Consider the following 15,122-nt stretch of genomic DNA (forward strand, 5'->3'; position numbering starts at 1 on the left):
TTAATGGAGTCATCACGGCGTTAACTGCCACGCTTCATAATTTTAAATAGTCCTCAGTTAGCTAAAACATCAATTTCAATTTTAAGTAAGTCACTTAAAGCCCGACTTAATCTTGCTGAAATGGATTTTTGTTTAAAAAAAACCTCCAAAAGGTAAAAAGTAAGATTTCGTAAATGGATATTTCGGTTCTGTTTCATTTCTAGCTTCCAAAGTCGCGCAGAATACACAGAAAACAAAATGATTCCTTTTTGGTGCAAAGTTTCAATGTTGATCTTATCACCGTGGCAACCATTGACTTGGTTCTTCTGCTTAGACCATTCCTATGGTTGCTATGGTGATAAAACTGATAGAACATTCCATTGGTTCCAACGTTCCAAACGTAGCAGTTGCTCTCAGTACGTTGATCAAATTAAACTGACCCGTTATGGTCTGTATCTTGAACATGGTGTGGTTTGTGCGTTTGATTGCGAACATAACCTCTAGGTAGAGGTCGGCTTCATTTGCCTTTCGTCCTCCACTACGTTTTCCTAATCCAACAAGTAATAAAAGCATCATGAAGGTGCAGAGGCACCCCACGATTATCAGAAGAGTATCTAACATCTTCTCACTCGCCTGCTCTGCTGAGCAATGAGAAGTGTCTGAGTTTCACCTGCTTTATATAACCTCCTATGATGACATCACAGAGGCTGATGATGCAATAGTGGGCGTGGCTGCATCAAGTGGGCGGGGTCTAAATCATTTCACTTCCAACCACAAATGAGACAAGTCCCTTAAAGCCTGGCTTAATCTTACAGAAATGGATTTTTGTTTAATAAAAAAAAACCAAAAGGTTAAAAGTAATATTTCATAAATGGATATTTCGGTTCTGTTTCATTTCTGGCTTGAAAAGTCGCGCAGAATACACGGAAAACAAAATGATTCCTTTTTGGTGCAAAGTTTCAATGTTGATCTTATCACCATGGCAACCATTGACCTGGTTCTTCTGCTTAGACCATTCCTATGGTTGCTATGGTGATAGACCTGATAGAACATTCCATTGGTTCCAACGTTCCAAATGTAGCTGTTGCTCTCAGTACGTTGATATTGCCCTTGATCAAATTAAACTGACCCGTTATCTTAGAACATTAACTGATAATTGCTAAATATCACACGTTATTTGTGGGAAATAATAATATTTTTAAATAAACAGCATGAACTATACTAAATGTTAACAGAATTTTATTGACACGTTAAATTGGAAGTTCAGTTTACAGATAACATGAAAATCCTCTGGTGGAGGTCAGTGTAGGATGATGGTCTTGGACTCCATGGTGTAGCCAGCGAGACAAACAGGCAGATGATGCAATAATAGGCGTGGCTGAATCAAGTGGGCGGGGCCTAAATCATTTCAGTTCCAACCACAAATGAGACAAGTCGTGGGCAAAGCAGGCTCAGGAGGGCCAACCACATATCCATACATGCGTGGTAGAGCAGCTTGTCAGCGTAGCTACCAACATGTCAAGATCATGTCACAGGTGCAATCTCACCTCTCAAAGTCCCTCAAATAAATATAAAATATATTTTCTCCATTTGAGTTTTTCCTCATATTACTATGGCATTTAATTCCACCATCTAAGCGTGCCGACCCTGGCATATGTTGTGTACAGTCACCTACATAGACCTCATGTTCAATCTACATGTATGTACAAACACATGTATGGGATACATTTATAAAGGCCTTTTAAGAACATTTTGTTTCTGTTCCTTTCTTTTTTTTAACTTAATTTGTTAGATATTGGGACATACTGGGGAAAATGTTTTATGTAAATACAAAAAGGAGCACATGGGAGAAGACAATACCTGAGTCTAAGTAGCAATAGGTAATATCTATAATGCTGGAAGTGAAAAGTTATCCTAGGATGAGTGATGTTATTAAGGTGAGGGTATTAAACATGCATGGGATAGACATACGGCTCCTGAATCTAAGACGAGACCAACGACTGATTAGGGTTTGAGTCTTTACAGCAGGAGAAACGTGCGAGTAGACGGGGGCCGAATGGGGCCGATCTGTCGGCAGGTTCCATGATTCTATAATATTAGATTTAAAAGAGCAAAATGCGCTATGCGTTGCTTTGAGACCCTTTGTATCATATTTGTTCAACATTGTGGCTTCACAGAGTCACCTGTTAACCGCTACAATGTAGCAAAATAATGAAAGCATAATTCTGTATATTATGCTGTATGATGTAGCAAAAGGAAAAAAGAATGCATGCAATTTGTGACATGTATATGTTCTGTTACACACACACACACTTTTTACGTAAAAAGTCTATAAGGGGAGGCCAAGGAACGGTTGGAGCCTCTCGAAAAAAACAAGACTCCCCCTGAAAATGTTTGATTGGCTGAAATAGTTTTTAATGGAGTCATCACGGCGTTAACTGCCACGCTTCATAATTTTAAATAGTCTTCAGTTAGCTAAAACATCAATTTCAATTTTAAGTAAGTCACTTAAAGCCCGGCTTAATCTTGCTGAAATGGATTTTTGTTTAAAAAAAACCTCCAAAAGGTAAAAAGTAAGATTTCGTAAATGGATATTTCGGTTCTGTTTCATTTCTAGCTTCCAAAGTCGCGCAGAATACACAGAAAACAAAATGATTCCTTTTTGGTGCAAAGTTTCAATGTTGATCTTATCACCGTGGCAACCATTGACTTGGTTCTTCTGCTTAGACCATTCCTATGGTTGCTATGGTGATAAAACTGATAGAACATTCCATTGGTTCCAACGTTCCAAACGTAGCAGTTGCTCTCAGTACGTTGATCAAATTAAACTGACCCGTTATGGTCTGTATCTTGAACATGGTGTGGTTTGTGCGTTTGATTGCGAACATAATCTCTAGGTAGAGGTCGGCTTCATTTGCCTTTCGTCCTCCACTACGTTTTCCTAATCCAACAAGTAATAAAAGCATCATGAAGGTGCAGAGGCACCCCACGATTATCAGAAGAGTATCTAACATCTTCTCACTCGCCTGCTCTGCTGAGCAATGAGAAGTGTCTGAGTTTCACCTGCTTTATATAACCTCCTATGATGACATCACAGAGGCTGATGATGCAATAGTGGGCGTGGCTGCATCAAGTGGGCGGGGTCTAAATCATTTCACTTCCAACCACAAATGAGACAAGTCCCTTAAAGCCTGGCTTAATCTTACAGAAATGGATTTTTGTTTAATAAAAAAAAACAAAAGGTTAAAAGTAATATTTCATAAATGGATATTTCGGTTCTGTTTCATTCCTGGCTTGAAAAGTCGCGCAGAATACACGGAAAACAAAATGATTCCTTTTTGGTGCAAAGTTTCAATGTTGATCTTATCACCATGGCAACCATTGACCTGGTTCTTCTGCTTAGACCATTCCTATGGTTGCTATGGTGATAGACCTGATAGAACATTCCATTGGTTCCAACGTTCCAAATGTAGCTGTTGCTCTCAGTACGTTGATATTGCCCTTGATCAAATTAAACTGACCCGTTATCTTAGAACATTAACTGATAATTGCTAAATATCACACGTTATTTGTGGGAAATAATAATATTTTTAAATAAACAGCATGAACTATACTAAATGTTAACAGAATTTTATTGACACGTTAAATTGGAAGTTCAGTTTACAGATAACATGAAAATCCTCTGGTGGAGGTCAGTGTAGGATGATGGTCTTGGACTCCATGGTGTAGCCAGCGAGACAAACAGGCAGATGATGCAATAATAGGCGTGGCTGAATCAAGTGGGCGGGGCCTAAATCATTTCAGTTCCAACCACAAATGAGACAAGTCGTTGGCGAAGCAGGCTCAGGAGGGCCAACCACATATCCATACATGCGTGGTAGAGCAGCTTGTCAGCGTAGCTACCAACATGTCAAGATCATGTCACAGGTGCAATCTCACCTCTCAAAGTCCCTCAAATAAATATAAAATATATTTTCTCCATTTGAGTTTTTCCTCATATTACTATGGCATTTAATTCCACCATCTAAGCGTGCCGACCCTGGCATATGTTGTGTACAGTCACCTACATAGACCTCATGTTCAATCTACATGTATGTACAAACACATGTATGGGATACATTTATAAAGGCCTTTTAAGAACATTTTGTTTCTGTTCCTTTCTTTTTTTTAACTTAATTTGTTAGATATTGGGACATACTGGGGAAAATGTTTTATGTAAATACAAAAAGGAGCACATGGGAGAAGACAATACCTGAGTCTAAGTAGCAATAGGTAATATCTATAATGCTGGAAGTGAAAAGTTATCCTAGGATGAGTGATGTTATTAAGGTGAGGGTATTAAACATGCATGGGATAGACATACGGCTCCTGAATCTAAGACGAGACCAACGACTGATTAAGGTTTGAGTCTTTACAGCAGGAGAAACGTGCGAGTAGACGGGGGCCGATCTGTCGGCAGGTTCCATGATTCTATAATATTAGATTTAAAAGAGCAAAATGCGCTATGCGTTGCTTTGAGACCCTTTGTATCATATTTGTTCAACATTGTGGCTTCACAGAGTCACCTGTTAACCGCTACAATGTAGCAAAATAATGAAAGCATAATTCTGTATATTATGCTGTATAATGTGCAAAAGGAAAAAAGAATGCATGCAATTTGTGACATGTATATGTTCTGTTACACACACACACACTTTTTACGTAAAAAGTCTATAAGGGGAGGCCAAGGAACGGTTGGAGCCTCTCGAAAAAACAAGACTCCCCCTGAAAATGTTTGATTGGCTGAAATAGTTTTTAATGGAGTCATCACGGCGTTAACTGTCACGCTTCATAATTTTAAATAGTCCTCAGTTAGCTAAAACATCAATTTCAATTTTAAGTAAGTCACTTAAAGCCCGGCTTAATCTTGCTGAAATGGATTTTTGTTTAAAAAAAACCTCCAAAAGGTAAAAAGTAAGATTTCGTAAATGGATATTTCGGTTCTGTTTCATTTCTAGCTTCCAAAGTCGCGCAGAATACACAGAAAACAAAATGATTCCTTTTTGGTGCAAAGTTTCAATGTTGATCTTATCACCGTGGCAACCATTGACTTGGTTCTTCTGCTTAGACCATTCCTATGGTTGCTATGGTGATAAAACTGATAGAACATTCCATTGGTTCCAACGTTCCAAACGTAGCAGTTGCTCTCAGTACGTTGATCAAATTAAACTGACCCGTTATGGTCTGTATCTTGAACATGGTGTGGTTTGTGCGTTTGATTGCGAACATAATCTCTAGGTAGAGGTCGGCTTCATTTGCCTTTCGTCCTCCACTACGTTTTCCTAATCCAACAAGTAATAAAAGCATCATGAAGGTGCAGAGGCACCCCACGATTATCAGAAGAGTATCTAACATCTTCTCACTCGCCTGCTCTGCTGAGCAATGAGAAGTGTCTGAGTTTCACCTGCTTTATATAACCTCCTATGATGACATCACAGAGGCTGATGATGCAATAGTGGGCGTGGCTGCATCAAGTGGGCGGGGTCTAAATCATTTCACTTCCAACCACAAATGAGACAAGTCCCTTAAAGCCTGGCTTAATCTTACAGAAATGGATTTTTGTTTAATAAAAAAAAACCAAAAGGTTAAAAGTAATATTTCATAAATGGATATTTCGGTTCTGTTTCATTTCTGGCTTGAAAAGTCGCGCAGAATACACGGAAAACAAAATGATTCCTTTTTGGTGCAAAGTTTCAATGTTGATCTTATCACCATGGCAACCATTGACCTGGTTCTTCTGCTTAGACCATTCCTATGGTTGCTATGGTGATAGACCTGATAGAACATTCCATTGGTTCCAACGTTCCAAATGTAGCTGTTGCTCTCAGTACGTTGATATTGCCCTTGATCAAATTAAACTGACCCGTTATCTTAGAACATTAACTGATAATTGCTAAATATCACACGTTATTTGTGGGAAATAATAATATTTTTAAATAAACAGCATGAACTATACTAAATGTTAACAGAATTTTATTGACACGTTAAATTGGAAGTTCAGTTTACAGATAACATGAAAATCCTCTGGTGGAGGTCAGTGTAGGATGATGGTCTTGGACTCCATGGTGTAGCCAGCGAGACAAACAGGCAGATGATGCAATAATAGGCGTGGCTGAATCAAGTGGGCGGGGCCTAAATCATTTCAGTTCCAACCACAAATGAGACAAGTCGTGGGCAAAGCAGGCTCAGGAGGGCCAACCACATATCCATACATGCGTGGTAGAGCAGCTTGTCAGCGTAGCTACCAACATGTCAAGATCATGTCACAGGTGCAATCTCACCTCTCAAAGTCCCTCAAATAAATATAAAATATATTTTCTCCATTTGAGTTTTTCCTCATATTACTATGGCATTTAATTCCACCATCTAAGCGTGCCGACCCTGGCATATGTTGTGTACAGTCACCTACATAGACCTCATGTTCAATCTACATGTATGTACAAACACATGTATGGGATACATTTATAAAGGCCTTTTAAGAACATTTTGTTTCTGTTCCTTTCTTTTTTTTAACTTAATTTGTTAGATATTGGGACATACTGGGGAAAATGTTTTATGTAAATACAAAAAGGAGCACATGGGAGAAGACAATACCTGAGTCTAAGTAGCAATAGGTAATATCTATAATGCTGGAAGTGAAAAGTTATCCTAGGATGAGTGATGTTATTAAGGTGAGGGTATTAAACATGCATGGGATAGACATACGGCTCCTGAATCTAAGACGAGACCAACGACTGATTAGGGTTTGAGTCTTTACAGCAGGAGAAACGTGCGAGTAGACGGGGGCCGAATGGGGCCGATCTGTCGGCAGGTTCCATGATTCTATAATATTAGATTTAAAAGAGCAAAATGCGCTATGCGTTGCTTTGAGACCCTTTGTATCATATTTGTTCAACATTGTGGCTTCACAGAGTCACCTGTTAACCGCTACAATGTAGCAAAATAATGAAAGCATAATTCTGTATATTATGCTGTATGATGTAGCAAAAGGAAAAAAGAATGCATGCAATTTGTGACATGTATATGTTCTGTTACACACACACACACTTTTTACGTAAAAAGTCTATAAGGGGAGGCCAAGGAACGGTTGGAGCCTCTCGAAAAAAACAAGACTCCCCCTGAAAATGTTTGATTGGCTGAAATAGTTTTTAATGGAGTCATCACGGCGTTAACTGCCACGCTTCATAATTTTAAATAGTCTTCAGTTAGCTAAAACATCAATTTCAATTTTAAGTAAGTCACTTAAAGCCCGGCTTAATCTTGCTGAAATGGATTTTTGTTTAAAAAAAACCTCCAAAAGGTAAAAAGTAAGATTTCGTAAATGGATATTTCGGTTCTGTTTCATTTCTAGCTTCCAAAGTCGCGCAGAATACACAGAAAACAAAATGATTCCTTTTTGGTGCAAAGTTTCAATGTTGATCTTATCACCGTGGCAACCATTGACTTGGTTCTTCTGCTTAGACCATTCCTATGGTTGCTATGGTGATAAAACTGATAGAACATTCCATTGGTTCCAACGTTCCAAACGTAGCAGTTGCTCTCAGTACGTTGATCAAATTAAACTGACCCGTTATGGTCTGTATCTTGAACATGGTGTGGTTTGTGCGTTTGATTGCGAACATAATCTCTAGGTAGAGGTCGGCTTCATTTGCCTTTCGTCCTCCACTACGTTTTCCTAATCCAACAAGTAATAAAAGCATCATGAAGGTGCAGAGGCACCCCACGATTATCAGAAGAGTATCTAACATCTTCTCACTCGCCTGCTCTGCTGAGCAATGAGAAGTGTCTGAGTTTCACCTGCTTTATATAACCTCCTATGATGACATCACAGAGGCTGATGATGCAATAGTGGGCGTGGCTGCATCAAGTGGGCGGGGTCTAAATCATTTCACTTCCAACCACAAATGAGACAAGTCCCTTAAAGCCTGGCTTAATCTTACAGAAATGGATTTTTGTTTAATAAAAAAAAACAAAAGGTTAAAAGTAATATTTCATAAATGGATATTTCGGTTCTGTTTCATTCCTGGCTTGAAAAGTCGCGCAGAATACACGGAAAACAAAATGATTCCTTTTTGGTGCAAAGTTTCAATGTTGATCTTATCACCATGGCAACCATTGACCTGGTTCTTCTGCTTAGACCATTCCTATGGTTGCTATGGTGATAGACCTGATAGAACATTCCATTGGTTCCAACGTTCCAAATGTAGCTGTTGCTCTCAGTACGTTGATATTGCCCTTGATCAAATTAAACTGACCCGTTATCTTAGAACATTAACTGATAATTGCTAAATATCACACGTTATTTGTGGGAAATAATAATATTTTTAAATAAACAGCATGAACTATACTAAATGTTAACAGAATTTTATTGACACGTTAAATTGGAAGTTCAGTTTACAGATAACATGAAAATCCTCTGGTGGAGGTCAGTGTAGGATGATGGTCTTGGACTCCATGGTGTAGCCAGCGAGACAAACAGGCAGATGATGCAATAATAGGCGTGGCTGAATCAAGTGGGCGGGGCCTAAATCATTTCAGTTCCAACCACAAATGAGACAAGTCGTTGGCGAAGCAGGCTCAGGAGGGCCAACCACATATCCATACATGCGTGGTAGAGCAGCTTGTCAGCGTAGCTACCAACATGTCAAGATCATGTCACAGGTGCAATCTCACCTCTCAAAGTCCCTCAAATAAATATAAAATATATTTTCTCCATTTGAGTTTTTCCTCATATTACTATGGCATTTAATTCCACCATCTAAGCGTGCCGACCCTGGCATATGTTGTGTACAGTCACCTACATAGACCTCATGTTCAATCTACATGTATGGACAAACACATGTATGGGATACATTTATAAAGGCCTTTTAAGAACATTTTGTTTCTGTTCCTTTCTTTTTTTTAACTTAATTTGTTAGATATTGGGACATACTGGGGAAAATGTTTTATGTAAATACAAAAAGGAGCACATGGGAGAAGACAATACCTGAGTCTAAGTAGCAATAGGTAATATCTATAATGCTGGAAGTGAAAAGTTATCCTAGGATGAGTGATGTTATTAAGGTGAGGGTATTAAACATGCATGGGATAGACATACGGCTCCTGAATCTAAGACGAGACCAACGACTGATTAAGGTTTGAGTCTTTACAGCAGGAGAAACGTGCGAGTAGACGGGGGCCGATCTGTCGGCAGGTTCCATGATTCTATAATATTAGATTTAAAAGAGCAAAATGCGCTATGCGTTGCTTTGAGACCCTTTGTATCATATTTGTTCAACATTGTGGCTTCACAGAGTCACCTGTTAACCGCTACAATGTAGCAAAATAATGAAAGCATAATTCTGTATATTATGCTGTATGGTGTAGCAAAAGGAAAAAAGAATGCATGCAATTTGTGACATGTATATGTTCTGTTACACACACACACACTTTTTACGTAAAAAGTCTATAAGGGGAGGCCAAGGAACGGTTGGAGCCCCTCGAAAAAAACAAGACTCCCCCTGAAAATGTTTGATTGGCTGAAATAGTTTTTAATGGAGTCATCACGGCGTTAACTGCCACGCTTCATAATTTTAAATAGTCTTCAGTTAGCTAAAACATCAATTTCAATTTTAAGTAAGTCACTTAAAGCCCGGCTTAATCTTGCTGAAATGGATTTTTGTTTAAAAAAAACCTCCAAAAGGTAAAAAGTAAGATTTCGTAAATGGATATTTCGGTTCTGTTTCATTTCTAGCTTCCAAAGTCGCGCAGAATACACAGAAAACAAAATGATTCCTTTTTGGTGCAAAGTTTCAATGTTGATCTTATCACCGTGGCAACCATTGACTTGGTTCTTCTGCTTAGACCATTCCTATGGTTGCTATGGTGATAAAACTGATAGAACATTCCATTGGTTCCAACGTTCCAAACGTAGCAGTTGCTCTCAGTACGTTGATCAAATTAAACTGACCCGTTATGGTCTGTATCTTGAACATGGTGTGGTTTGTGCGTTTGATTGCGAACATAATCTCTAGGTAGAGGTCGGCTTCATTTGCCTTTCGTCCTCCACTACGTTTTCCTAATCCAACAAGTAATAAAAGCATCATGAAGGTGCAGAGGCACCCCACGATTATCAGAAGAGTATCTAACATCTTCTCACTCGCCTGCTCTGCTGAGCAATGAGAAGTGTCTGAGTTTCACCTGCTTTATATAACCTCCTATGATGACATCACAGAGGCTGATGATGCAATAGTGGGCGTGGCTGCATCAAGTGGGCGGGGTCTAAATCATTTCACTTCCAACCACAAATGAGACAAGTCCCTTAAAGCCTGGCTTAATCTTACAGAAATGGATTTTTGTTTAATAAAAAAAAACCAAAAGGTTAAAAGTAATATTTCATAAATGGATATTTCGGTTCTGTTTCATTTCTGGCTTGAAAAGTCGCGCAGAATACACGGAAAACAAAATGATTCCTTTTTGGTGCAAAGTTTCAATGTTGATCTTATCACCATGGCAACCATTGACCTGGTTCTTCTGCTTAGACCATTCCTATGGTTGCTATGGTGATAGACCTGATAGAACATTCCATTGGTTCCAACGTTCCAAATGTAGCTGTTGCTCTCAGTACGTTGATATTGCCCTTGATCAAATTAAACTGACCCGTTATCTTAGAACATTAACTGATAATTGCTAAATATCACACGTTGTTTGTGGGAAATAATAATATTTTTAAATAAACAGCATGAACTATACTAAGTGTTAACAGAATTTTATTGACACGTTAAATTGGAAGTTCAGTTTACAGATAACATGAAAATCCTCTGGTGGAGGTCAGTGTAGGATGATGGTCTTGGACTCCATGGTGTAGCCAGCGAGACAAACAGGCAGATGATGCAATAATAGGCGTGGCTGAATCAAGTGGGCGGGGCCTAAATCATTTCAGTTCCAACCACAAATGAGACAAGTCGTGGGCAAAGCAGGCTCAGGAGGGCCAACCACATATCCATACATGCGTGGTAGAGCAGCTTGTCAGCGTAACTACCAACATGTCAAGATCATGTCACAGGTGCAATCTCACCTCTCAAAGTCCCTCAAATAAATATAAAATATATTTTCTCCATTTGAGTTTTTCCTCATATTACTATGGCATTTAATTCCACCATCTAAGCGTGCCGACCCTGGCATATGTTGTGTACAGTCACCTACATAGACCTCATGTTCAATCTACATGTATGTACAAACACATGTATGGGATACATTTATAAAGGCCTTTTAAGAACATTTTGTTTCTGTTCCTTTCTTTTTTTTAACTTAATTTGTTAGATATTGGGACATACTGGGGAAAATGTTTTATGTAAATACAAAAAGGAGCACATGGGAGAAGACAATACCTGAGTCTAAGTAGCAATAGGTAATATCTATAATGCTGGAAGTGAAAAGTTATCCTAGGATGAGTGATGTTATTAAGGTGAGGGTATTAAACATGCATGGGATAGACATACGGCTCCTGAATCTAAGACGAGACCAACGACTGATTAAGGTTTGAGTCTTTACAGCAGGAGAAACGTGCGAGTAGACGGGGGCCGAATGGGGCCGATCTGTCGGCAGGTTCCATGATTCTATAATATTAGATTTAAAAGAGCAAAATGCGCTATGCGTTGCTTTGAGACCCTTTGTATCATATTTGTTCAACATTGTGGCTTCACAGAGTCACCTGTTAACCGCTACAATGTAGCAAAATAATGAAAGCATAATTCTGTATATTATGCTGTATGATGTAGCAAAAGGAAAAAAGAATGCATGCAATTTGTGACATGAACGGTTGGAGCCTCTCGAAAAAAACAAGACTCCCCCTGAAAATGTTTGATTGGCTGAAATAGTTTTTAATGGAGTCATCACGGCGTTAACTGCCACGCTTCATAATGTTAAATAGTCTTCAGTTAGCTAAAACATCAATTTCAATTTTAAGTAAGTCACTTAAAGCCCGGCTTAATCTTGCTGAAATGGATTTTTGTTTAAAAAAAACCTCCAAAAGGTAAAAAGTAAGATTTCGTAAATGGATATTTCGGTTCTGTTTCATTTCTAGCTTCCAAAGTCGCGCAGAATACACAGAAAACAAAATGATTCCTTTTTGGTGCAAAGTTTCAATGTTGATCTTATCACCGTGGCAACCATTGACTTGGTTCTTCTGCTTAGACCATTCCTATGGTTGCTATGGTGATAAAACTGATAGAACATTCCATTGGTTCCAACGTTCCAAACGTAGCAGTTGCTCTCAGTACGTTGATCAAATTAAACTGACCCGTTATGGTCTGTATCTTGAACATGGTGTGGTTTGTGCGTTTGATTGCGAACATAATCTCTAGGTAGAGGTCGGCTTCATTTGCCTTTCGTCCTCCACTACGTTTTCCTAATCCAACAAGTAATAAAAGCATCATGAAGGTGCAGAGGCACCCCACGATTATCAGAAGAGTATCTAACATCTTCTCACTCGCCTGCTCTGCTGAGCAATGAGAAGTGTCTGAGTTTCACCTGCTTTATATAACCTCCTATGATGACATCACAGAGGCTGATGATGCAATAGTGGGCGTGGCTGCATCAAGTGGGCGGGGTCTAAATCATTTCACTTCCAACCACAAATGAGACAAGTCCCTTAAAGCCTGGCTTAATCTTACAGAAATGGATTTTTGTTTAATAAAAAAAAAACAAAAGGTTAAAAGTAATATTTCATAAATGGATATTTCGGTTCTGTTTCATTTCTGGCTTGAAAAGTCGCGCAGAACACACGGAAAACAAAATGATTCCTTTTTGGTGCAAAGTTTCAATGTTGATCTTATCACCATGGCAACCATTGACCTGGTTCTTCTGCTTAGACCATTCCTATGGTTGCTATGGTGATAGACCTGATAGAACATTCCATTGGTTCCATCGTTCCAAATGTAGCTGTTGCTCTCAGTACGTTGATATTGCCCTTGATCAAATTAAACTGACCCGTTATCTTAGAACATTAACTGATAATTGCTAAATATCACACGTTATTTGTGGGAAATAATAATATTTTTAAATAAACAGCATGAACTATACTAAATGTTAACAGAATTTTATTGACACGTTAAATTGGAAGTTCAGTTTACAGATAACATGAAAATCCTCTGGTGGAGGTCAGTGTAGGATGATGGTCTTGGACTCCATGGTGTAGCCAGCGAGACAAACAGGCAGATGATGCAATAATAGGCGTGGCTGAATCAAGTGGGCGGGGCCTAAATCATTTCAGTTCCAACCACAAATGAGACAAGTCGTGGGCAAAGCAGGCTCAGGAGGGCCAACCACATATCCATACATGCGTGGTAGAGCAGCTTGTCAGCGTAGCTACCAACATGTCAAGATCATGTCACAGGTGCAATCTCACCTCTCAAAGTCCCTCAAATAAATATAAAATATATTGTCTCCATTTGAGTTTTTCCTCATATTACTATGGCATTTAATTCCACCATCTAAGCGTGCCGACCCTGGCATATGTTGTGTACAGTCACCTACATAGACCTCATGTTCAATCTACATGTATGTACAAACACATGTATGGGATACATTTATAAAGGCCTTTTAAGAACATTTTGTTTCTGTTCCTTTCTTTTTTTTAACTTAATTTGTTAGATATTGGGACATACTGGGGAAAATGTTTTATGTAAATACAAAAAGGAGCACATGGGAGAAGACAATACCTGAGTCTAAGTAGCAATAGGTAATATCTGTAATGCTGGAAGTGAAAAGTTATCCTAGGATGAGTGATGTTATTAAGGTGAGGGTATTAAACATGCATGGGATAGACATACGGCTCCTGAATCTAAGACGAGACCAACGACTGATTAAGGTTTGAGTCTTTACAGCAGGAGAAACGTGCGAGTAGACGGGGGCCGAATGGGGCCGATCTGTCGGCAGGTTCCATGATTCTATAATATTAGATTTAAAAGAGCAAAATGCGCTATGCGTTGCTTTGAGACCCTTTGTATCATATTTGTTCAACATTGTGGCTTCACAGAGTCACCTGTTAACCGCTACAATGTAGCAAAATAATGAAAGCATAATTCTGTATATTATGCTGTATGATGTAGCAAAAGGAAAAAAGAATGCATGCAATTTGTGACATGTATATGTTCTGTTACACACACACACACTTTTTACGTAAAAAGTCTATAAGGGGAGGCCAAGGAACGGTTGGAGCCTCTCGAAAAAAACAAGACTCCCCCTGAAAATGTTTGATTGGCCGAAATAGTTTTTAATGGAGTCATCACGGCGTTAACTGCCACGCTTCATAATTTTAAATAGTCTTCAGTTAGCTAAAACATCAATTTCAATTTTAAGTAAGTCACTTAAAGCCCGGCTTAATCTTGCTGAAATGGATTTTTGTTTAAAAAAAACCTCCAAAAGGTAAAAAGTAAGATTTCGTAAATGGATATTTCGGTTCTGTTTCATTTCTAGCTTCCAAAGTCGCGCAGAATACACAGAAAACAAAATGATTCCTTTTTGGTGCAAAGTTTCAATGTTGATCTTATCACCGTGGCAACCATTGACTTGGTTCTTCTGCTTAGACCATTCCTATGGTTGCTATGGTGATAAAACTGATAGAACATTCCATTGGTTCCAACGTTCCAAACGTAGCAGTTGCTCTCAGTACGTTGATCAAATTAAACTGACCCGTTATGGTCTGTATCTTGAACATGGTGTGGTTTGTGCGTTTGATTGCGAACATAATCTCTAGGTAGAGGTCGGCTTCATTTGCCTTTCGTCCTCCACTACGTTTTCCTAATCCAACAAGTAATAAAAGCATCATGAAGGTGCAGAGGCACCCCACGATTATCAGAAGAGTATCTAACATCTTCTCACTCGCCTGCTCTGCTGAGCAATGAGAAGTGTCTGAGTTTCACCTGCTTTATATAACCTCCTATGATGACATCACAGAGGCTGATGATGCAATAGTGGGCGTGGCTGCATCAAGTGGGCGGGGTCTAAATCATTTCACTTCCAACCACAAATGAGACAAGTCCCTTAAAGCCTGGCTTAATCTTACAGAAATGGATTTTTGTTTAATAAAAAAAAACCAAAAGGTTAAAAGTAATATTTCATAA

Source organism: Spea bombifrons, chromosome 3 (assembly GCF_027358695.1).
Source record: "Spea bombifrons isolate aSpeBom1 chromosome 3, aSpeBom1.2.pri, whole genome shotgun sequence".
Lineage (NCBI taxonomy): Eukaryota > Metazoa > Chordata > Amphibia > Anura > Pelobatidae > Spea > Spea bombifrons.